The 25,093-nt window shown below is 38.8% G+C and overlaps 1 protein-coding gene across 2 annotated transcripts in view; it reads right to left on the minus strand.

The window, feature by feature from the left end:
• Window positions 1-25,093, minus strand: part of SNX18 (sorting nexin 18) — a 196,737-nt gene that overhangs the window by 163,342 nt on the left and 8,302 nt on the right. The gene's annotated exons all lie outside the window — the stretch shown is intronic.

The following is a 25,093-nucleotide window of genomic DNA, read 5'->3' on the forward strand; positions in this document are numbered from 1 at the left end:
ATGACAACAGACTGCAGGGTGGCAAGAGGAAGGGCGAGGAAGGGGTGAATTAGACACTTAGAGAAACAGGTTTTAGAATAATAGTTTTAGACCTGAAAGGAGCTTTTAACAGGCCAACTCGTTCAAATACTCCATTTTATAGATGATGAAACTAGTTAAATGACTTGTCCCAAGTCACACAGCTAGTTAGTAGAAAATTCAAGCCTTTAACTCTGGTCTCGTGACTCCTAGAGTCTGATTCTCTTTCCAATTACATCATGCTCATAGAATACATCTAGAATACTGGTCAAAGTAATAAATCACACTCAATTACACATGCTCAGTTTTGATACCTTTTTTTTAACCCTTACCTTTTCAGAATCAATAATGTCTATTGGTTCCAAGACAGAAGAGCACTAAGGGCTAAACAATGGGGGTTAAGTGACTTGCCCAGGGTCACACAGCTAGAAAGTAAAGTGTCTTAAGATCTTATTTGAACCTAAGACCTCCCACCTCTAGGCCTGGCTCTCAATCTGTTGAGCCACCTCGCTGTCCCCAATACTTTCAAAAATGAAAAGAAAGGATTTCATAACTTCCTTAACAGCAGGTTTATTGCCATAGTTATACTTGAGCAGATTTTTGAGTTTTCTACATTTTAAAATCCTACCTTAGGGGGCAGCTGGGTAGCTCAGTGAATTGAGAGCCAGGCCCAGAGACGGGAGGTCGTAGGTTCAAATCTGGCCTCAGACACTTCCCAGCTGTGTGACCCTGGGCAAGTCACTTGACCCCCATTGCCTAGCCCTGACCACTCTTCTGCCTTGGAGCCAATACACAGTATTGATTCCAAGACGGAAGGTGAGGTTTTAAAAAAAAAAATCCTACCTTATTTAATAACTTGAGAATTTACATTTCCTATTCAGAAGCTGAAGTGTATTAATTCAGAATGAAAAGTAAAAAATTAAGAAAGTAAATGAACACACAGAATGGTGAAATACAAGGTGAATTAATTAAGGAGGGTAAAATGGAAGGAAATTAAAACACTGGCAAAGGATAAAAAACAAGAAGGCTATTTGGAAAACTTAGATCCCACAAAGGATGATAAGATATGATGGAGAAACATCCATTTTTTGATCCACAAAACATCCATTTTTTGATCCACAAAACAAAACATATTGATTGTATAGCCCTCAAATGATCACTTAAATTACTGGTTGTTACTAAATAAACAAGGGAAAAGCCAAAGTAAAATTTCAGCGAAATGCAATATTTTCTCTTCAAACAATAAACCTTCCCTTAAAGGGGAAAAAGTGTGTGTCTGTGGGAAGAGTCAAGTCAGTTTCAATTAAAACATTCTCCTGGGCACAAAACAAATCACTGTAGGTTAAATACTTTTCAGAACTGAAGTCAGTAATGACTCTTGGCCAATGCATTTAAATTTTTTAGATATTTTAAAAATACTATTTGCCACATCTGGTACAATATAAAGTATTTTTGGATTTGACATTATATCTGGGGGAAACTATAATCAAGTCTAAAGACAACAGTGCAAAGAAATAAATTATTTAAGATTTCCAACTAACAGTTCAGAGGTTAATAACTTTTTTGGTACTCCTCTGGCTGTCTAGTGAAATTGTCAGAGTCCTCTTCAGAATGATGCATGAAAAATACATATGATTACAAAGGAAACCAATCATTGAAATACAGTGATCAAAATGTTGGGGAGGGTTTTTCTCACAGACTCCATCTAGAACCTCTGTTATAGCTTATCTCAACCATCTTAGTGGGAAGTTGGGTAGATTTAAAAAAACTCTTTGAACAGAGCAAGAGAGGCTGTATCAAAATTCTTCACACTTCTGTACAACTGTTCTATGAAGACTTTTACTGTATTCAATGAATAGCAAAAGATTATTTTGAATGCAAAAAATTTAGGACTAATTTCTTCCAAAAAGAGATTTGCATGGGAGCTGTAACTACTAAATGTTGCTATTTTGAAAGTCTAACATTAATCAGACTAAAGAGAAGACTTGTAAGTAATAAATAAAAATTGGAAATACAGCCTATAATACCACCAGCATACTTTTTAAGCGATTAAGTCTTATACTTCCAGGCACACATTTTTTTTCCATTTAAAAGATTAGAAATGAATTTTTAGTCCAGATAAGTTAAGTCTAAAAACAAGATAAATCATGAATATTTACAGCATAACTAAGATTATTCAATTTCCTTTTATAATCCTCTTTTACTTTGTTATTTGTGAATGTGGGAGCAAAGGAAGAGGTCTAATCAATTAGTATTTAAGTGTGTGCCTGTTAAGTGTTATTATACTATGAGATGACAATAAAGTATAATATCCCAAATCATCTTCAAGAGACCAAGCAGAGAAGTGAAAGATTCTTCTGAGATTCCCTTAATTCCTAACAAGCATTATTTTGAAAGGAAAACTGCTTGAAATAAAATAAAGGTCAAAAACCTATTGCTGTTCACAAGGACTTCTTAGTGAGTTGTGACTTTTAAAAGTTTATTAGCGTTCCAGATTCCTCACATTTTTCTGAACTGAATTGTACTTCTTGGCCACCCTCTAACCCATAGAGTCTAACATAAGGCCCAAGAAGAGAATTAAAAGATCCTGATCACTAGAAATGAACCAATCACCTTTCCTTCAACCCCAAAGCAGTAGCTTCTCATCCTAAAACACCATACCAGCTGGAGTAGTGGTGGAATAAAATGAAAGAAAAGGCATTTGGTAAGCACTTACTAGGTGAAGGAGCCGAGCTCAAAGTAAGTACTTAATAAAAGCTAGTCTGGTACTTGGAGTTGTCAAGAGTTCTAGAAGAGTTACCTGACAAAGGCAAATGCAATCACCCATAACACCAAAAAAGAAAACTTCCTGGAAAATGGCTGATCCCCAGGTCCAGTCTTAGAAAGACAGTAGTTTAATTCCCATAACACATGACCTAATAGTGGAATTTTCTAAGAATCTTCTCTCTCTGGAATCAGGCCTTCTAGCTAGCGTTAGGGATTGCCTCAAAAGTTATACTCAATTTTGAGAGTTTGGGGATTTGGTCTTCTAACTTTTTTTTTAGATAACCTTTTAACTTCCATGCTATATACCCTGAATTCAGTAGACAATTCAATCCAAGGGTCTACATTTCTACAAGAGTAATAGGAGATGGATTTAATTAATGTTCAAAATGATGACTCTAAGCCACTATAGTAACCTGAGTCATACAATGAAAAAACATATGCTCTGTTAATTGAAAAATACAGTTAACCACATCACTCCATTCCATGAGCATTTCAACAAGATCGTTCTATCTAAGGTTAACAAATGTGACTAATAATTCTACTTATCTTTATATATAAAGTTGCTAATCAACTATAAAATGTTTTAGTTTTTGAAAGAATCTCTGTTCCTTCCTCTCCCTCACCCCCAAGAAACACATGCATATGTCAGTAGCTGAAATGTTATTCCTGGCCTCCTTAGATAGAACTCAGAATATACTTTTCCCTGCAGAAATGTTATGAAAAATCATTCAGATGAAACTGAAAAACTTTACTTAAGTATACCTGCCTGTCAACATTTTTCATTGTTACAGACAAAAGAGTGGTTGCCTTAAACTGTGACCGTGAAAATATGATTTCAAGACTTTGAATTGCCAAAACTGTAAAGACAATTTTTTGTCTTGATTTTATATTAAAAAATAAAGTGGTCGCCATGGGAAAAATTCCCAAATATGAAATACCCAAGTCTGCTGGGTTTTTATGGAGATTTTAATTAATACAAATAAGGAATCAAGGAAAGGGAGAGAGAAAGAGGAAATAATGTATGAGGGGCCTAGGCCATTTTGGCCTAGGCCTGAGCCGTAAGAGAGACCAGTCAGTCTTTAATACATTCACCACAAGATTTGTCCCAAGCAAGATTCTAAGTGTTCAGAGAGACCCTCCAGTTGAGCTCCTCAGCTCCACTAAGTTCAGCCACTGAGCCCTCCAATTCACCTTTGGCAAGCCGACCTCCTTCAGAGGCCTTTCTGACCTCCTTTTAAAGAGAATTTTTTCCTATGTCACCTCCCCTAAGTTTTCACATCTACCAATCACAGTAGACATTTTCCAAAGGGCTGACCATTCTTAATTCACATCTTCTTTAGTTCTCAACTTCTCAGGGTAGACTAAAACTTCACACCTCTTTTGTTAAGCTTGTCCCTTGCAAGTCTGCAAGTTGCCTGACCTTTTGGTGATTAATTTGACCTTCATAGGTACTTAGCACCTTTTTGTATTAGATCTAAAAATAGACCCAGCTTAAGGGTTTTAGCTTTACTTTAAGTATGAGTTAAGTACTTTTCATTGTTCAGTAAGGAGTTTGCAACTTTGTAGTCCCCTAAAGTATGCTAAAGTATGGGTGGAGTAATGTTAGAGTTCTCACATTCCTGATCAAGTACCTTCATTGTTTAAAATGGGGAATGGTCTTAATCAAATGTTCTAAGGTAGAGTCTGAGAATTTTTAACATTCACAAGTCTGAGAAATTTTAAGATTCACATCATGAAGCCCAAATTCTGGAAATAAAGCCTAGAGAACAAAAGAGCCCCACATTTTCATCACTGCCATCATCACATAAATAACCAAAAGCTTTCAAAGGACTAACTGTTCCATGGCTTATTTGAAAGAAATATATCCTACTTAATATGATCAAACATATTTATCTAAATCCAAGAATAGGCAATATTGAAGAAATGAAAGTTTTCACAGTTCATATCACAGTGAGACAAGGTTGATCACTGTCATCATTATTATTTAACAAGATATTAGAAAGATTAGCTATAGTATGATGAAAAATAAGTTTATGAGAACAAGCATGGTCACAGAAAACAAAATTAAGAATAAGATTTTAAAAACCAAGATAAGACTAGAAAACCCAAGAGAATCAGTCAAAAAACCTAAATGAAATAATAAATAACTGACAGAAAAGTAGAATATTCTACTCCCCAATTCAAAAGATCATTAGCATTTCTGTGTATTACTAGCATGAGGTAGGAAGACTGGGTAAAAAAAAGAAATGCCCTTTAAAATTTTTTAAATACATTAAATATATAGGAGTTAATCTACAAAGACACATAAAGGTCTTCTAAATAAAACTACAAAATAATTTTTACAGAAATAAAAGACCCCCTCTTCAAAAATGGAGGGGGTCACACCTCAGTCATGTTAAAATAATACAGACAAAACTACTTACTACTCAAAATAATCTTTGGGTTTAATGTAATGTCAATGAAAATACCAAGGGAAGCGAATGGAATACTTTCTGTAACTAGGAAATTTAATTCAATTCAATAAGCATTTTAATACCTACTAAGTAAAAAACACTAAGCTAAGTGCTAAAGAGACTCCTCCGCCCCACAAGGAATCCCAATTCTATTTCTGCATGTCTTCTCCAGCAGATTCCTACCCCCACTTCATCAGCCTGTCTCTCTCTCTCTCTCTTTGCCTATAAACCTAACCATATCTGTCCCCCATTATCAAAAAATAAGGCCTCCACTTCTCTCATTCCCTTAACTCTCTACTTTGCTTCCAGCCTCACCATTTTTACTAGAACTCTCTCCAAGGTAACCAAGGACTTCTTAATTGCCAAATCTAATTACCTTTTTTTCAGGCCTCATCCTTCCTGACCTCTCTGCAGCCTGTGACACTATTAGATCACCTTTTCCTTGATTCTTCTTCTTCTCTCCAAGTTTGAGAAACTATTCTCCAGTCCCTTCTGGTGGTTCCTTGTCAACCTCCTTTGTTGGATCTTCATCCAAGTGGCACCTTCTAAAAGTGGGTGTCCCCCAGGGCTCTGTTTCTTTTCTCCCTCTCTACTACTTCCCTTGGTGATCTCAGCAGCAACCATGAACTAAAATGGTCTCATTGCTGATGGTTCAGATTTACTTACAAAGTCGGACTAATTTCCAGACTTGCATGTCTAAGTGCCTATTAGACACTTCAAAATGGTTATCCCATAGGCATCTTAAGCTTAAACTGATGATCTCTTCCTCCACTCCTACTCCCAAACATTCTAATTACTACTGGAGGTCACCCCGCTCAGTCCTCCCCCCCAGCTCCCAACCTGAGTGACCTCTTTGGCTTCTCAGCCTCTCATCCCACCACTCATATCCAATCCTGTTACCAAGGCCCATCAATCTTGCATTTTGCCTTTCTAGCATCTCTCACACACAGCCCCTCCTTTCCTCTGACCACCCTGGTGCAAGCCCTCATCTCTTATGCCTCAAATACTGCAATAGTCTGATGACTGGTCAGCTTGCCACAGTCTTTCTCCACTCAGCTGTCAAAGTGAGCTTCCTAAAGCAAATCTGACCATGTTACCTCACTGTTCAAAACTCTAAGGGGTAGGGTAGGAGGTAGCTGCTGAGTGGCTTGGTGGATTGAGAGCCAGGACTAGAGACAGGAAGTCCTAGACTCAAATCTGGCCCTAGACTCTTCCTAGCTGAGTGACCCTGGGCAAGTCACTTAATCCCCAATGCCTAGTCCTTACTGCTCTTCTTAGAGCCAATACTAAGTATTGATTCTAAAATGAAAGGTAAATGTTTTTAAAAAACCACAACTGAGATGGGAGGTCCTAGGTTCAAATCTGGCCTCAGACACTTCCCAGCTGTGTGACCCTGGGCAAGTCACTTGACCCCCATTGGCTAGCCCTTACCACTCTTCTGCCTTGGAGCCAATACACAGTATTGACTCCAAGATGGAAGGTAAGGGTTTAAAAAAAAAACACACACACAACTATTGGCTCCATATCACCTCCAAGATCAAATACAAAATCCTCTGTTTATTGTTCAAAGCCCTTCATTATCCAGGGACCCCTCACCTTTCTAGTCTTCCTCAAATTTATATACTTTCCCACCACCCCCACCTACTCTGAATCAAATGACCCTGGTCTCCTGGCTATTTCCAAGAATTTTCCCTAGTTGTCCCAAGGGTATAATACTCTCTTTCCTTATCTCTGACTCTAAGCTTCCTGTCTTCCTTTATTTGCAGTTAAAATCTAACCTTCTTAAAAAAAAAAGCCTTTCCTCATGCCCCTTGATGTCTTCCATCTTTGGATCACCCTCATTTTATCCCCAATACAGCTTATTTGTGTCAAGATCTTTTCATGGTCTCTCTCCCTCATTAGACTGAGCTTCTTGAGAGCAGGGACTCTCTTTTGACTTTCTTTGGATCTCCAGGGCTTAGTATGGTGTCTGGCACATAGTAGGCACTTAATGCTTATTGACTGATTGCCATCTGGGGAAGACTAATTTAGATGCAAGTCCACCTAGAGATATCATTTTCCTTGGAGATGACAGACTTATTTACAATGGTGAATCAGAGTATGCACAAAGAAGGTTAAATTATATTTACATACTTTGCTTACTAAGACAGGGAAGCATGCTTTGTCATTTCAGAAAACATAGTGAAATAGCATTTTGTTACAAAAATTTCACTGATGTGAAATATTTACTTAGAAATCTCATTCTCTCATACCAATCAATAAAAATAGGTTTTTTAGTCTCTCTGTGGATTAAATACTACCTCTTATAAGGTCTGTGAATTATATTTTAAAATGAAAGAATTCTTATAATCTTTATATAGTATCAGAATTTTAAAAGCTTATTGAAGATTATTTATGTATAATACAATAATATGACTTCTTAGTATATAGATCCTGTCATAGTTTGGTTCAAAACTATCCCTTCAAATATCATTTATATCATTAAAGGTGAGATAGAGCATAATTATTCTATAAGGCATGTGTTGCTTATTTTCCAACACCACAGCCATTCAGGAGTTGTTTGTTTGTTTTTTAACTATAGATAAACCACAAACACAGTTTGATTCCACAAGAAAACAAACTTTAAATAATTATGTGTTAGAGATGAATAACTTAAATTTGTATTTATCTAAGTACTAGGTGAAGCCACTGCAAAAACATCCATTCAGTTACTTATTTAACAGAAAATGAATCCATGTTTTTAAATTAGATGTTAATGGCAAATAGTTGATTTTTACTTTTCTTAAATTTGTTAACATTCTTGATTCTCTAACTTTAAGTCAGAAAGGTTAACATCAGTAGTTTCATGTTGCAAACTGACTAAGGTTTGGATTTTCACTTAGAATTCTTCACTACTATATAAAATGGCATGACCTATTAACCATATAAGAAGGATCACGGCGGGTCTCTCAATTAAAAAAATATATCATATCTATTTGATAGAAAATTACTAACTAATACAAAATTGAATTCAGTTCTTTGCCTGGGTCTTTCTCTTACATTTTATTTTTCCTTCTACTTGAAAATGGCAACCATTGTTCCAAGGACAGGGCAGGCAGGACAAGAGGAGGCATAATAGAAGAAACAAATGAGGGAGGAAGGAGATAAGAGAAAACCTGTTTTTCCTCATTCCATTACAACCATGCAATATTGAGATAAAATGCTCATTTGGTTGCCAGTATTCATTTCTTCATCTATATCATCACTCCTCTCCCCACCCTCCTCTTTCAGACTATTTTATATACCACTTGGTTGTTTTTTCTCCCCACTTCTTTTCTGTCTTAACATCTCTTCATCTGGCTCACTCCTAAACCGATACTTTTTTTTTTTTAAACCTTACCTTCCATCTTGGAGTCAATACTGTGTATTGGCTCCAAGGCAGAAGTATGGTAAGGGCTAGGCAATGGGGGTCAAGTGACTTGCCCAGGGTCACACAGCTGGGAAGTGTCTGAGGTCAGATTTGAACCCAGGACCACCCGTCTCTAGGCCTGGCTCTCCATCTACTGAGCCACCCAGCTGCCCCCCCAAACCTATTCTTAATCCTGACTGCCACCTCTAGTTCTTCCCCTGACCTTCCTTTCAGCTCCATACAGCACTGAACTTATAGCGAACTAATTCAATTATACACCACTGTACTTTGCCCTTGACTCCCCAGAACCCTTGTCTTGTATGCCCTGCCAATCTTCTGAGTGAAATCACCACCCAGATTTATCTTTCTTCCTGTGCTGTACTCTCAAAATGCGTAACATGACTGGAGGAAATCCTACTACCATGATTGTAAGTTGCTTTTTTGGTGCTACCATAATAGCTACAGAAGACTAAGAAAAATCCTCGCCACTGTCGAATGAGTCAACACCAGAAATTGATAGTTTTTTTTTTTTTTATCAATGTAAATGGCATTAAAAGAATCGTTACCATCTGTTTTGCTACTGCTGTATCCTAAGGACCTTTCTATCTGACTTTCAGCAGAAACTTCTGATGTGTGATGTCTTCCCCTTTAGAATGGGGGCTCCCTGAGAGCATCCTAACACTCACCACTGTGTTTTGTGTACTGTAAGAGCTAAGTAACTGTCTTTTCATTTATTTATTCATATTATGTTTACTTGTCCACTAAAAATTTGATACCTAATTTCAACCTGGGCTTTATCACATCCAGAAAAGCTTTTATTCTAAGCTCTTAAAACGTCAGCAGGTAGTTTCACCTCCTACTGTGAGAGACAGTAGAGGCCATCCACCCTGGGCTCCTCCTTTCATACCTCAAAACTCTCAGGATTTTCAAACACCCCTTCCTCCCCTTAACTCTAGTCTCCAGGGAAAAAATAAAATAGCCTTATTTCCTCTAAGGCAAACCCTTCTCCACCAATGCTCTAGATCTCTTCACTTGGGTGTCTTCTTCCAGGAACTTGCCACAGAAACCATTTCCTCTCTCACTCTCATTTTCAAACTTTCTTTTGTCCACGGGTTTTTATTCTATTACCAAAACAAACAAACCCTCAGGTCATCCTGCCATCTCTTCAAGCAATCTATTGTCTTTTACATCCTTTCCCTTTCCCAAATTCCTAGAAGAAATTACAGCCAGAAGAGCCTCCTTAGCACCAATTCACTCCTCAATCCCTGGTCATCTGCTTTTTAACTCTGATGGACCGAGGTTAACAATCCAATATGGCAGTCAGCCTTTTGTAAATGTTTATCTTCCTTGGCTGCCCTGAAGCTTGATAAATTTCTGACAACTGACTACTGCTGGATACTCTCTTTTCCCTTGGATTCCATGACAGTCTCTTGGTTTTCTTCATATCCGATCATTCTTTCTGCAGCTCCTTGACTGGCTGCTGGTAATCCAGTTAATGTCCCATAGAGACTTCTAATTAAAAGTATTCCAGAGTATATTCGCTGCCCATCACGTTTAAACTTCCCTCTATGTGGAATCACACACCCAAAATAATGGAATGGCTTGCTATTTCCTTCCTTCTCCAGCTCATTTTGCAGCTGAGAAAATTGAGGCAAACAAGGCTAAGTGAAGTTAGGTATTTAGTCTTCAATAAATCCAATCCAATCCTCTCATGTTATGGATAAGTTGGGCTTTGAACCCAGGCGCTCCCAACTCAAATACACCGTGCTCTTCCCACTAGGTTCCACTATCCCGAGTAATAAAAAGAAAAAGCGTCCTGAACCTCCAGGAGCTAGCTAGGAGCGAGGGGAGGGGCACAAAACAAGTCTGACTATTAAAGAAGCTCAAAGTACCTGCAAAGTAAATTCAATAAGTTTGCAATGCAAATACAGTAGCCACTAGCATATGGGGGGACTGGGAAGGGTGTCAAGAGGTGGCAGCATGAGAGCCAAACTTGGAAAGGAGCCGGAGAGTATAAAACATGGAGGTGAGGAGGGAATGTATTCCCCGCATAAGGGACAAACAGGAGACAGAATCGCCACCACGACTAGAACACTCTTCCTCCTCTCTGAAACCTGGTCTTTATTCAGCTGCCCCCTCCCCTGGGAGGTCATCACTCCTCTGGGCACTCAAGTTTGCCCCCTTAAAGGCACCTGTGAACCTGCTCTCTCCCCCACACGCCCAGGCGTTTCACTCTCTCCGCTCTGGGCAGAAACATCAGCTTTTCGGCAGCCAGGTGGTGCAGCGAATGAGGTAGTGAGGCTGCAGTCAGGAAGCTTCCTCTTCCTGGATCCACACTCAGTCTCACACAGGATAGCTGAGTGATGCTCACAAGTCGCTCCCCCGTCTGTATCACTTCCTGGTCTGTAGAATTATCTGGAGAGAGAAATGGCCAGCCAGACCCCTAAGGGGGTTAGGAAGAGTCAGCCGGGCGTGCGTGATGAGCGAACGCCCAAACAGCTCCCCACCGCATCTCGCGGGGTCGTCACTTCTAGAGATTAAGACCGCCTCCCAGGCGTTCTCTTTGCCACCAGCCTCTTCCCTCTCCAATTCATTCTCCACAATAGCTACCAATGTGATACTGCTAAAGAAAGGCCTAACGATGTCAGTTCCCTGCCTCCAGACCTCCGGCATCTCTACTCGCCTAGGACAAAATGTCAACTTGTTTGTCATTCGCACTCTCTCCGATCGGAGCCAGGCTATCTTTCTCTACTGCTACTCCTCGTAAAGTCGACGCTCAGGTCAAGCTAGGGGACGAGCTCTTGGGCTCTCCAGCACCCGACATCCTGCCTCCCCAACTGACTCGACTGTTAAAGCTGTGGCTCCAATGTCTCCTCCTCCGGGAGGCCTTTCCTGCCCCAGCCCCACCTCCCCAGTTGTTAGTGCTTCGCTCCCTAAATTTACTTTGCATATCACATATTTACTTTATGTGTGTACCTCTCTCCGCTCCAGTCCAAGCAATACGAGCTTTGAGTGCCAAGCCTTTTCTCCCTTTGGCCTCTGCATCCCTCGCACCCAGCACAGCGTGCACAGCATCAGCGTTCTCCCCCCACCTCAATTGTCTTTCTCCTATACTACTGCACATGTTGTATTCCTTACTGGAGTCTAGCTGCCCGAGGGTAGGCACTGTTGGGTTCTTCTAGGTCCATTTGTTTTCTATCTGCAAGGTTTTTTGTACATAGTAGGTAGTTAATTGTTGGACTGGATTTTTCTATTCCTCTTGACTCTCCCCATCATTTTCTATTGCCCAAGTTTTTAAAGAAAACCAATGGTTAAAAAAAGGCATCACAGCAATTTAGGAAACCCTTTAAAATGACTACTCCAGGCTTGGTGATGGGAGATCCTGGGTTCAAATCCAGATGTGAACACTTCATAGCTGTGTGATCCTGGACAAGTTACTTAACCCCATTTGCCTAGCCCTTACCACTCTTCTGCCTTGGAACCAATTCTTAGTATCAATTTGAAGATGGAAAGTAAGTTTTTTTTTTTTAAATAAATGTTTTTTTAAAAATAAAACCACCCTAAAAGATCACCCCAGTGCAAATATTAAAAATATAGAAATAGGTCTTGCTCAATGACACATGTTAAACCCAGTGGAATTACACATCAGATACAGGAAGGGGGCCGGAGGAGGGGAAGGAAAGAACATGAGTCTTGTAACCATGGAAAAATATTCTAAATCTTCTAATTAAATAAAATTTCCCCCCAAAAAATAAAATTATTACTGTTTGCCATTTAAATAAATATCCTTACTTTATGTATGTACAGCTACAATACTGCCTTTCAAAATAAAAAATTCCTAGAGCATAGAGCTTATATCTTTAATCCAGATTCTTCCTTACTTATAGCAATATGATTTGTAAAAGTATTAGTCTAGGGGAAAGCCAGGAGCACAGTGGATATAGCACCAGGCCTAGAGTTGGGAGGACCTTAGTTCAAATCTGTCTGCAGATACATTCTAGTTATGAGATCCTGGGCAGAAAATCACTTAACCCCAATTGCCTAGCCATTGCCCCTCTTCTGTCTTAAAATTGATACTAAGAAATTATAGAAGTTCTTTTTTAATGTGATTCTAATTAGTCTTCATTCTTTAAGCCATTCAGGGGGAAAAAAAGCAGAAAAAGTACTTTTAAAAGTTCTAAACAAGATGTCTAAGTTATAGGTAATTCTATTCAACAAGCATATTTTTGTGCATCCAATATGTGAAACACTGTGTGTAGGAAGTGTAGGGAAAACAAAACCAATATAAGACTCTCCCTGCCTGAAGTAGCAAACATTCTGGAGAGGGGTGGCAGCTCATACTCATTTACTCATACTCACATATGAGTAAATACAAGATCTGGAGAAAGTAATCTATGGGAGGTAGGTTAGAAAAAGTGGGTCAGAGAACACTAGGTTGGCAAGGATGTGTATGAAGACTCTGAGGTATCACCTCACACCTAGCAGATTGGCCAACATGACAGCAAAGCAAAGCAATGAATGCTGGAGGGGATGTGGCAAAGTGCGGACACTAACACTGCTGGTGGAGTTGTGAACTGATCCAACCATTGGAGGGCAATTTGGAACTATGCCCAAAGGGTGCTAAAAGACTGCCTGCCCTTTGATCCAGCCATGGAACTGCTGGGTTTATACCCCAAAGAGATCATAAGGAAAAAGACTTGTACAAGAATATTCATAGCTGTGTTCTTTGTAGTGGCAAAAAATTGGAAAATGAGAGGATGCCCTTCTATTGGGCAATGGTTGAACAAATTGTGGTATCTGTTGGTGATGGAATACTATTGTGCTCAATTGAATAATAAAGTGGAGGAATCCCATGGAGACTGGAACAACCTCCAGGAAGTGATGCAGAGCGAGAGGAGCAGAACCAGGAGAACATTGTACACAGAGACTGATACACTGTAGTACAATCGAATGTAATAGAATTCTCTACTAGTGGTAATGCAGTGATCCAGAACTATTTGGAGGGACATACGAGAAAGAACACTATCCACATCCAGAGGAAGAACTGTGGGAAAAGAAACACAGAAGAAAAACAACCATTTGATCACATGGGTCGGTGGGGCTATGACTGGGAAAGTGGACTCTAAAAGATCACCCTAGTGCAAATACTAATAAGGAAATGGGTCTTTATCGATGACCCATGTTAAACCCAGTGGAGTTGTGCATCATATATGGGAGGGGCCTGGGGGGAAGGGGAGGGAAGGAACATGAGTTTTGTAACCATGGAAAATTATTCTAAATCATCTAATTAAATTAAAAAAAAAAAAGAATGTGTGTGAAGGATTTGAGGAGTGGTGATTATGAAAGAGTTTTGGCAGCCTCTACCTGGGATTCTTCATATAGCAATAGAATGTCACACTTTTCATGAGGAAAGGTAATGCTGATTCAATTATCATTCTGCGAGAGAGATGGAGAAGGGGTAAGAATGGGATGCGATGCAGCTAAGCAGCAGAGTAGATCTCCAGTCTATGGTCACAGTTCATAAAATGTGGGGGTTGGAAGGAGCAATATCAGTCATCTGAACCCACTTCATACTGGATAAGAGAGATAGTCACACAGCTTCTGACTAAAGGACTCCAGTAATGGGGAACCTAAGGAAGTAGCCTGTGAGGAAGGGAGGCTCTAATTTTTAGGAAGCTTTCTCATTTATTGAAGGGGGAGAAAGAGTGAAGAGTGGTGGTTAACATGGTCAGACTTGCCCTTTAAGAAAATCCATTTGGCTATGCTATGTGGAAGATGGTTCAGAGGGAAGCAACTTAAGTCAGGGAAACCATTTGGGAAACTACTGAAATAGCCCCGATGATAGATAACGAAGGCTTGAACTAAGTGGTGACTATGTGCTTGGAGAAAAGAGATTGTATGCAAGATATGCCATGAAGCTGTTTAGTCTGGAGAAGAGACTTAATAGCAAGGAAGGGGGGTGGGATGCACCCAATCTTCAGGTATTTCAAGGGAATCCAGAAGAACAGGGAGCAATGGAAAGAATAAAGGGAGTAGATTTAAACTTGATAGAAGGAAAAACTTCTTCACATATAGAACTATCAAAAAGTGAAAGGAATTACATGGAAAGAAGAAGGGAGGGAGGGAAGGAGGGGGAGAATGGCTTCCCTCTCATTACAGAGGTCTAAGCAAAGGTTTGTCAGTGATGCTCCACAGGGATTCTTGTTCAGGTACAAGTTAGCATAGCCTCTGAGGAGATATGAGATATCCAGGAGAACAACTCCTAAAGTAATGTTACAGCTAATATCAAACCTGTATGTATGTATATAAACATATATATCTGTATAATACCTCTATCACACATCTGCACAGGCATGTACATACATACACTATTTTTAAGTTTTTTGTTGCTGTTGTTCTTTCATCTTATTTCTGGCAGCCACTACTAGAGGACTCTCACATTACCCTTGCTGAAGGAAATCTATCAAGATCCAAAAGATCAGCTATGTCTGTCTTTCACATACATGTATACTTTTCAGTTCAAACTTGATGAGGGTTAATTAACTTATGCTAAAGATGTATGATTTTTTTTTGCCAGTAGGATTTATGATGTAGGATTTTTTTTAAACTTTCTCATTATAGATGTTCCTTCTTAGAGAATGTGACATATCTAGGTATCAAGCTTGGAAGATGATTCCCAAATCTCTTTCTTGAGCTCCCTGATGTTTGTTACCCATCTCCATCAGAGTCCTGGATATTGTGTTAACATCTCAAATAGCATATCCAAAACTGAATTGATCATCTTCCTCCTCACATCTGCTCCCCCTCCCTACTCCCTTATTTCAGTTATTGGGTGCTGCCACCTTTCTAGCCAGAATACCTCGACAGTTGCTTTAACTCTTGCTTTTTATCTCTCTCACCTCTTATCTCCAATGAGGTAATTCTTTTTCACTCTTAACCTTATCACTTCATGAATCTATCCCTTTCACCTCCACCAATACAGTCACCAATCTTCATCCTCTCTTGTCAGAGCATTAACAGCCTCTTCACTAGCCCACTGTCTCCAGTAGGACTAGGGCAACTCCTCCGCTCAAAAAAATTCAGAAGATTCTAGTGATCCAGAAAAGATTTAAAATAATCACTGGGACCAACCAAACTAAACTAAAACCTTCCCCAAAGCTTCAGTGTATTTGCATAAGCTGTAGACCACCCTACTCCGAATTCATGGAATACATTCTTTCCTTTTTTCCAGTCTGCAAGGCTCAGTTCAGGTGTCACTTCATCAATAAAAGCCTTATCTGATTCCTAACAGATGGAAGTTTTTCTCTTCTTCCCCAAATAAGTCCCTAGTTTATATTATATTTATTTCATGACATATCATATCCCTGATGGTAGATTGTTAGCTCTCTTTTATATTAGGGACTATCTTACCATTCATCTATATATTTCCAGAATCTAGTGTTTAATAGGTGATAAGTTTGTTGAAAATGAATATCAAAATTTTCAGATTATAACTAAATCTTACTAAAAGAAACCTTTTTAACTATCAAATGAACAAGCTGTACTTTCTGCTTTCCAAAAATCAGTTTTCACCATGTACTATATTTCCAAATTAAACAACATATTGTTTTATTGTAATGCTGTGAGAAAGCTGATTAACCATATTTATTCCTTCTGCTATAAACATTGTTACATTTTTATGTTACTCTTTAATGCATTTTATGCATTAGTGACTCTTTTGGAGATAGGCATATACACGTTCACTGTTAAATATTCTTAAATTTTATAAGTTTTGAAATGTTTACTACTTTGAAACACTAAAATTATTTTTGTTTGATATAGATAGTAATATATACACAGATGCAGATCAATACATCAAGGACCTATGCTTTCCTTCCCTCCACTGAAACAACCAGATCTTTCCATAAATTATTATCTTAAAGAACTGCTTCAGGCTCAAGGAAGTTGAGTGATTCATCCAATGAACATGCAGTTAATAAGTGTCCAAATGGAGATTCAAGTCTAAATTATCCTGACTCAAAATTCAGGGTTCTACATACCCGAGGTGTCAAACTTCTGGTACCTCAGCTGCAGGTAGCCTACAGAAACCAGATAAAAATGTAATTGAAAAAGTTTAACCAAATAAATAAAAATAATGACACTTTGTGGTTTCCTAGGCAATTTGTGGCCTACAGGGATCTACTGCTTTTTGAAAAATGACACCACTGCTCTATACCATGTTCTCTCCAAACACACAAGGAGAGCTAACTCCCACTAGATTTCTACTCCATCATGTCACTGGGATGTGGAGGTAACCGAGTTCTTAAAGGCTATGCCAGAGAAAGCTTTGGCAGTTTTTATCAAGCTGGAAAGGCTTCAAGCACAGCCCTGGTGATGTATTGTATGTCCTTTGTCTAAGGACCAGCCCAAGTTTAGAGAGTTTGGCCACAGGCTGATGAATTTTTCAACAACAGAAACGTGTAATCTGCCTCAGGAGAGGAAATGACACACCGATGAATGACAATCCTAGAAGTATTGAAGTAAAATACTTATTTTCCTAAACAAGCAAATTTCTTACCTGATTGCTAGGCTGGCTGTAAAATGACAGTTGATCTCTGTCACTGAAAAATAATAAAGTGCCAGGATAGACCATCAATTAGTTTGTGAATTAAATATAAAAGAAGTTTAACTATCATTCACCAAGCCCTACTCCAATGTTTTATCTGGGCATCCATGTGACCTTGGGCTTTCAAGGCTCTGCTGATTAGGCACAAACTCAGGCCTGTTTGTACTAGGTGAAAAAGGCTTCAAATATAGTCCAAGCTATAGAATGGATCTGCTTACGGAGGAACAAACCAGCTAGGAATGGACAGGATCATCAGCAATAGGCTGGTCACTTGGTGAGGAATTCTTTAGCCATAGTAACCCATGAAACAGAGAAAAATACAAAATAGTCTCCTCTTAGGTGGCCCCATTCTGTTGCTTCAGTGATGGTAACAGAATCATGAAAACAGGTGCACAAACCCAAGAGTTATAGATCTCATAAAAGCGAGTCCTCTGAATATGTTGGTCTACAATATGAATTTGTAAAATTTTATGGGGGTAATAATTATATGGAGAAAATGAAATTTAGGTGAAAATCTTATTAATAACAGGTCTCTCTATCAACTTGATGATAATAACAATAACAGTGAACATTTCTATAAAGCTTACAGTATGCCAGACACTGTGTTTATAACTGTTACCTCGTTTGATCCTTACAACAACCCTACTATTATTACTTTTTTATAGATGAGGAAGTGAGGCAGAGGCAAAGTGACTTGTCCAGGGCAGGTCCAGCTAAGTCTTTCTGCTCCTGGCGTAGCACTATCCCAGGTACTGACTTTTGTCTAAAGGGTACCAATGGTGCTGCACATGCATAGGAGAAACTTGCTGGGAAGAAACAAGCAGTCTCAAGGATCAGGTGCCAGTGACTAAACTCAGACCTCTTCACCCAGCACTGCTGCCAAGCATGGGCTCTTTGGACTGAGATCACCCTCCCCATGGACAGCTACTTAGAGCACAAGCACAGGGCAGAGAAGAGCCACTGTTCCTGAATCTCAACCTCCAGGGGCAAAGGGCACTGAAGGAGGCAGGAGTGCCAGGGCTGTGGGATCCTGGAGGAAACCTCCAGGGGCAAAGGGCACTGAAGGAGGCAGGAGTGCCAGGGCTGTGGGATCCTGGAGGACGGTGAGGTTTGGGGGGGCACGATCAAATGAGATGCATTTGCAAAGCATTTGGCACCAAGTTCTTGTTATAAAGTAGGGGCTATATAAACACTGGCTACTGTCATGGTTATGATGGAGGTGTCCAGAGGAGAACAGATGGATGGGAAATGGAAGAGATTTGGAGTGAACTACCAAAGAACAGAAACTGAGGACACTATAAATGATGGGTGACACCCACCTGGGCTGACCGTGAAAGATAACGTAATGCTGAGTCTGAACACTAGCTAGTAGCCAAGTCTGGATGGGTCATTAGACCGCATGAAGAGTAATGCTGGGAAAGACTAGAAAGGTGGGTCGGTGCCAGACTGGAGACCCTTAAATGAACCACTAAGAAATTCTCTTCAATACTGTTCCCTTGCATGCAACTGTGCAATAAGAAACGATGAACTGCGTGACTTCCATACAACCTAGAAAGACTTCCACGAACTGATTCGGAGTGAAATGAGCAGAACCAGGAAGGAGATCACTGTACAGGGGAAGTGAAACACTGTGGGACAATCATACATAATCAGCTTTGCTACTGAGAGCAATGCAATGACCCAGGACAATTCTGAGGGGCTTATGAGAAAGAACGCTATCCACATCCAGAGGAAGAACTGTGGGAGTAGAAACACCGAAGGAAAACATTAGATTTTTCATTTGATTATATGGGTATTGGACATGGGGTTTTCTTTTTTTAATAGGTAATATGGAAATAGGTATTGAGTGATAACACATGTACAACCCAGTGGAATTGCTTATCAGCTCTGGGAGGGGAAGAACATGAATCATGTAACCATGGAAAGACACTTTAAAAAGAATAAGAACAAAAATACTGTTCCCTTAGAAATAGAGCAGCTGAAGGCTTTTGTACAGAAGTGACAGGGGCAGCGGACATCACTAACCTTAGGATAATTATTCTGGTAGCAGAAGAATGAATGGATTAATGAAGGAAAGATAAGAAGTAAGCAAACCAATTACAAGGCTACCACAATAGTCTAGAAGTGTGGAAAGAAATTGGACAGAAGGAGCCGATGTAAGAAATGATGTAGGGAGGTCACAATCAACCAGCCTTGACAATTAACTGCAGTGAATGAGAAGGCAGAAAAAGAAGTGACTAAGATGGTGAAGTGAGGTGAAATATGTGGTACTCTCAACAGAAATAGGGAAGTTTGAAAAAAAGATGAGTTTTAGACATAGTGAGTTTGAAGTACAGAGATCTTAGAGGAGGTATCCTGAAAGCAGTTGGTATTCATTGATTTTCTTTTTAACTATATTCTAGGATATCTGAATTCACCTTAAAATTACCTTTAGCTTAAAAAGAAAAGCATTAATCATACTTTGATTTAGTACCTAAAATAGAATTTTTAAAATATAATTGATTTTATTTACCTTGAGGACCTTGCCAAAGTAACCCCAAATCATTAGAGTATGAAGGACATTAGTTTCACAGGTAAGAGGACTTAGGTCTGACCTGGTTCTGCTCCTTACTGTGCAAATTTGACAAGTCATTTATTTCCTTTCTGGTCTCAAGTTTTCTCATCTGTATAATCTGAGTCTTAAATGACTATAGTCACCTTCAAATCAAAATCCCATGGTCCTTCCTAGAACCTGAAGTTAATTCAAATTATCTTCTAACCTACTTTTTAGATGCTTAGTTTTTACTGTGGCCTTTGGCAATCAATATTAAGACTGTTAGAGGGGCAGCTAGGTGGCTCAGTGGATAGGAAAGCCAGGCCTAGAATGGGAAGTCTTGGGTTCAAATACGACCTCTGACACTTCCTAGCTCTGTGACCTTGTAGAGTCAGCAGAACAGAATCAGTGCTTACTAGTATCATGGAATTAGGAAGCCCCAGATTCAGATATGAACTTGGATAGATCCTGAACAAGTTGCTTAATGGCTATAGGGTTCAGGCATCTCCCAAAGATCTAAGAAGTCATGGATAGTTGTGATCTGTGGAACTCCTAGAGTTTCTCCACATAAAAATCACAAATTCTTTCAGTATTTATATAATAAAGAAATAAGCCAGGAAAGGAGTTTCTTTAAATAGAGAAGGAAGCTGGGAAAAAGAAGAGGTTAAAAGGCCAAGTGAGTAACTAGTGGTCCATGAATTCATTCTGTATTCAGGCACCAAAGAATCAATCTCCATCTCCATCTAATTAGAGACAGAGAAGTTGATAATCTTTCTTCATCCCTACCCCCTTTAAAAAAGTGAGGCCTTACTAGATAAAATAATTATATTCCAATAAATACAGCATAAATAAATCCCACAGTGCCCAAAGAGATCCACTCTAAGAGTCACATATAGAACTGACTATATCTTATGGTATAATTTTCTTGTATAATTAGTGTAATTAAAACCATTTCAATAATTTTTTGACCTATGAAATTGATTATTAGGAATATCAGAGGTAAAACAACAATTATAAACTAAAAACCAACCAAACAAGAAATCTATTAAGTTTAAGAGTTGTTTCAATTAACCAGCATTTGACAAAATTATAAGCTCAAGGATATAAAATGTTAAGTAGAATAAATCTTTATTATCACAACTGTAAAATAATGGAACAAGGGGGCAGCTGGGTAGCTCAGTGTGTTGAGAGCTAGGCCTAGAGACGGGAGGTCCTAGGTTCAAATCTGACCTCAGACACTTCCCAGTTGTGTGACCCTTGGCAATTCACTTGACCCCCATTGCCTAGCCCTTACCACTCTTCTGCCTTGGAACCAATACACAGTATTGACTCCAAGATGGAAGGTGAGGGTTTTAAAAAAAATAATAATGGAACAAAACTTCTAGGATAGCAGTAGCTAGTAAATCACATTATAAAGTCAAAGAATTTGAAAACTGAAGGGAACCTTAGAGATCATTTGAGTTAAAAGATGTACTATTATATTATAGGTTTAATCTTAAGGCTTAGAGACCATGCCCCTCCTTAAAATGAGTCTATAAAAGTGTCAACTTAAAATCTTCTTACAATCTTCAACTCACAAATCTTCAGGTCAAAATTTCCCACCAAACTGGCTTGGGAGAAATGAATTTGATTTTACTAAGTTGAACTCAAAAGATAAATAAGCAATTAAAATTTCAGACCCTAACTAAAGAGCTCCAATCATTTAGATTTTATTCTATCCAAGTCTGGAAATTACCTAGCTCCACAAGCCTTGGAACACTTCACAGTGTGGCTGGGTTTGCAGAAAGCTACTCATTGGGACTGCTCAATGAACCCAAGGTATGGCTTGAGACCAATTTCTGCCTCTTTCCCAGGCCTTTTTAAAGATCCCAGGAAATTAAAAAAATGAAACCAGATATCTTGGTCATCTCCCCCTTCCTCATCTCCTATCACTCAGATGCCACCTGCCACTTTCTCCTCCTTCCCTACTATTTCACAAGAAGAAGAAGCCTCACTCACTACCAAGGCTCTATTTGTTCAAATGATCTCATTCTATAGCCTCTTCTCCAACAGATTATCCCCACTGTTATCCTTACTCTTTTACTTATTTTTTATCTCTTCCTGTCTACTGACTCATTTTCTACTGCCTACAAACATGTCCAGGTTTCCCTTATCTTAAAAAAAAAAAATCAAACCCTTGACTTTTGGACTTGGACCCCACCCCCATTCCTAATTATTTCCCTATATCTCTTCTGCCCTTATTAGCTAAACTGCTTGAAAAGTACCTATACAATTAACTGCCTCTACTTTCCAGTCTTCTTACTCTTCTTAACCATTTACAATCAAGCTTCTGACCTTGATCCACCAAAACTGACCCCTCCAAACTTACTAACGATCTTAGTTGCCAAATCCAATGAATGGACTTTTCTCCATTTTCATTCTCCTTTACCTCTCTTCAACCTCTCATCCTTTGATCACTCTCTCCTGGTTTTCTTCCTGTCTTCTTTGCTGGATATTCACCCAAATCATACCTTCCCATCATCTGTGTCCCTCAGGGTTTTATCCAAGGCCTTCTTCTCTTTTTTCTCTAAACTGCTTCACTTGGTGATCTCATCAGCTCCCAGGTCAAACTGATCAAATAGCTATCTTTATGCTGATGATTCTCAAATCCATCTTTCTCACCTCAATCTCCCTGCTAATCTCAATTATCTAATCTCCAACTGCTTTTTCAGACAGCTCCAATTGGATGTCAGGAGTTATCTTAAACTCAATTTGTTCAAAACAGAATTCATTCTTTCCCCCTAAACTCTTCTTCCTCCTTCCTTCCCTCTTACTATACAGGGTAATACCACCTCTCAGTTCCTCAGACTCAAAACCTAGGAGTCATCCTGAATTCCTCACTATCTCTCACTCCCCACATATAGAGCTGTGGTCAAAGCCTGCTTATTTCACCTTTGCAACATCTCTCAAATATGCCCTTTCTCTTTTCTAAGACTGCCAAGAAGACTGTGCTAAAGGATCTCATCAGGCCTCACTGCCGGTGGTCTTCCTCCCACAATTCAGCTATTGAAGTGATTTTTCTAAAATACAGGTTGGATCATGTCAAACCCCTACTCAATAAAATACAATGCCTTTCTATTGCCTTCAATTTTCTATTTGCTATGTAAAGCCCTTTATAATCTAGTCCTGTCTTACCTTTCCAGACTTCTTACACCTTACTCCCCAAAAGGTACTCTTTGTCCTGACACTGGTCTCCTGGATGTTCCATGAATAAAATCCTCCATCTCTCAGCTCTGGGCATTTTTGGGGGGTGTCCCTTATCTCTGGAATGCTCTGCTCTCTCCCTTCTATAGGAAGCTTTCCCCAATCCTTCTTAATTCCTTCCCTCTATTATTTCCTATTTATCCTATATATAGTTTGCTTTGGATATATTTGTATGCTTCTTGTTTCCTCCATTAGATTGTGAGCTACTTAAAAGCAAGGACTATTTTTTGCCTCTTTTTTGCATGCCCAGTACTTAGCACATAGTGGGTTATTGACTGATTGGCTCTGGTTTCTTTAACTATTTTCAATTACAAAAATCTCAGAACCTAAGACCAAACTTACAAATGGCTACAGGGCGATAGGTGAATTATACTCCAAAAAACTGGTTCTCATCTTAAGCATGACCATTTCCAGCCGTTTTTAGTTGTAGGATTTTAGAAGAAAGATGGGGCCAGATCCAGAAAAAGCTGAAATTTTGCTTAGAAAGAAATGACCTCTGTGTGAGGGTTACAAAAGACATAGAATTTCCTTACTACTGTTTGAATAGCTAAGGGAGCTTGCATCCATGCAACCGATAAGAACCAGTGTGAAGGTACCAGGAAGATCTAAAAGGAAGAAGCAAGAGATATAAAGAAGAGACAAGCTCTGCCCTGATGGAGATAACAGACTTAAGAGTTTTTGTTCATGGTGCAAACCTTGGTTTTCCAAAGATATAACTTTATGCTCTTCCCTTAGAAACCTAGCATTGATTTATGAATAATTTTCCACAGCAACCACTTACATATTTGTAAGGCCACATTTTCATATTCTTATTTAGAGATTATCCCTTCTTCAATAACTAGTAAGCAGAAAACCTTGAAGACCCATTATAAAACAGCTTTAATATTCACCAGACTTGGATATATTGAAAAGCAAAGCATAGCTCATGAAACAAAACCACATGTAATAAGTGCCAGACAACACATTTTATCGAGTTCACTGCTAGTCCTGTACCTCCAACACATTATAAAGGAAACTCAAAGTAGGAGTATGAAGTACGAAATATCACTTTACAAAAGAAAAAACTATGAAACACCAAGGTCAAGTCAGTACTGTGGTAAGAGGAAAGTCAAGGTCAGAGTCAATTAACAGTCTCATATTAAGGTACTAACAACTTATGAGAGATTCCCTGTTTATTCAAAGTGAATAGTCAAACATTTATTAAGCATTTACTATGTTCCAGGAACTATGCTAAATTCTGTGGATACAAAGACAGGAAACAGTCCTGTTTTCAAGAAGTTCACATTTGAATAAGGGACACAACATGTAAATAACTAGGCATATAGAAGATATAAAGAAAATCAATGTCCCACTCTGATGTCCAAAAGAACTAGGGCAAACTACTTTCCTCTCTCATTCTAACGCATTAACCCAGATAAGCTTACCTGGGAAAGAAATATTAACTGAGGGGAAAAAATTGAAACCTCTCTTTAGGAAACCCTGGTTTTTCATTTTGAATACCAAAAAATGAAAACTAAATAAATGCAACAACTTTAACAGAAGTAAAATATATCAAGTAAAAGTCTGTACTTATTTACATTTTTTATCCTCGGTCCTTAATAGGTTTGTCACTGGCCATAAATACCCAAGAGCTGTTTTATATTGTCTGAATGCTGATGCTAGCTAGCTAGGGAAGCTTTATAAAATTATCCACTAGATGAGTGCCTTAAAAGCCCTTTAAAGAAGATCAATGCCTATTTCATTTCCCCAATGTCTTATCTAAAGGGTATGGGGAAAGAGGACTTAGATTTTCTTATGATAAACAGAAATATCTCAGGAGGGTAAGTTAGAAAGAAAAGATTCACTACAAAAGAATGGGATAGCAGTGGAAAGGAGGACTCTTGGCCAAATCATTTAGTTTCCTCATAAGTAAAAAGCCGAAGTTGGATTAGATCGCTAAGGTTATTTCTTATAATATTAAAAGAAGCTTCCTATCCTGGTCTCTGGAATAAAGTTCAAATTCTAAGATCTAACAGTGTTTTTTCTTCCCTTAAGAGTTTTCATAAACTTTTACATATTTACTGGCTCCTCTGACAGACTGGTGAAGC

Source organism: Monodelphis domestica, chromosome 3 (genome assembly GCF_027887165.1).
Source record: "Monodelphis domestica isolate mMonDom1 chromosome 3, mMonDom1.pri, whole genome shotgun sequence".
Classification (NCBI taxonomy): Eukaryota; Metazoa; Chordata; class Mammalia; order Didelphimorphia; family Didelphidae; genus Monodelphis; species Monodelphis domestica.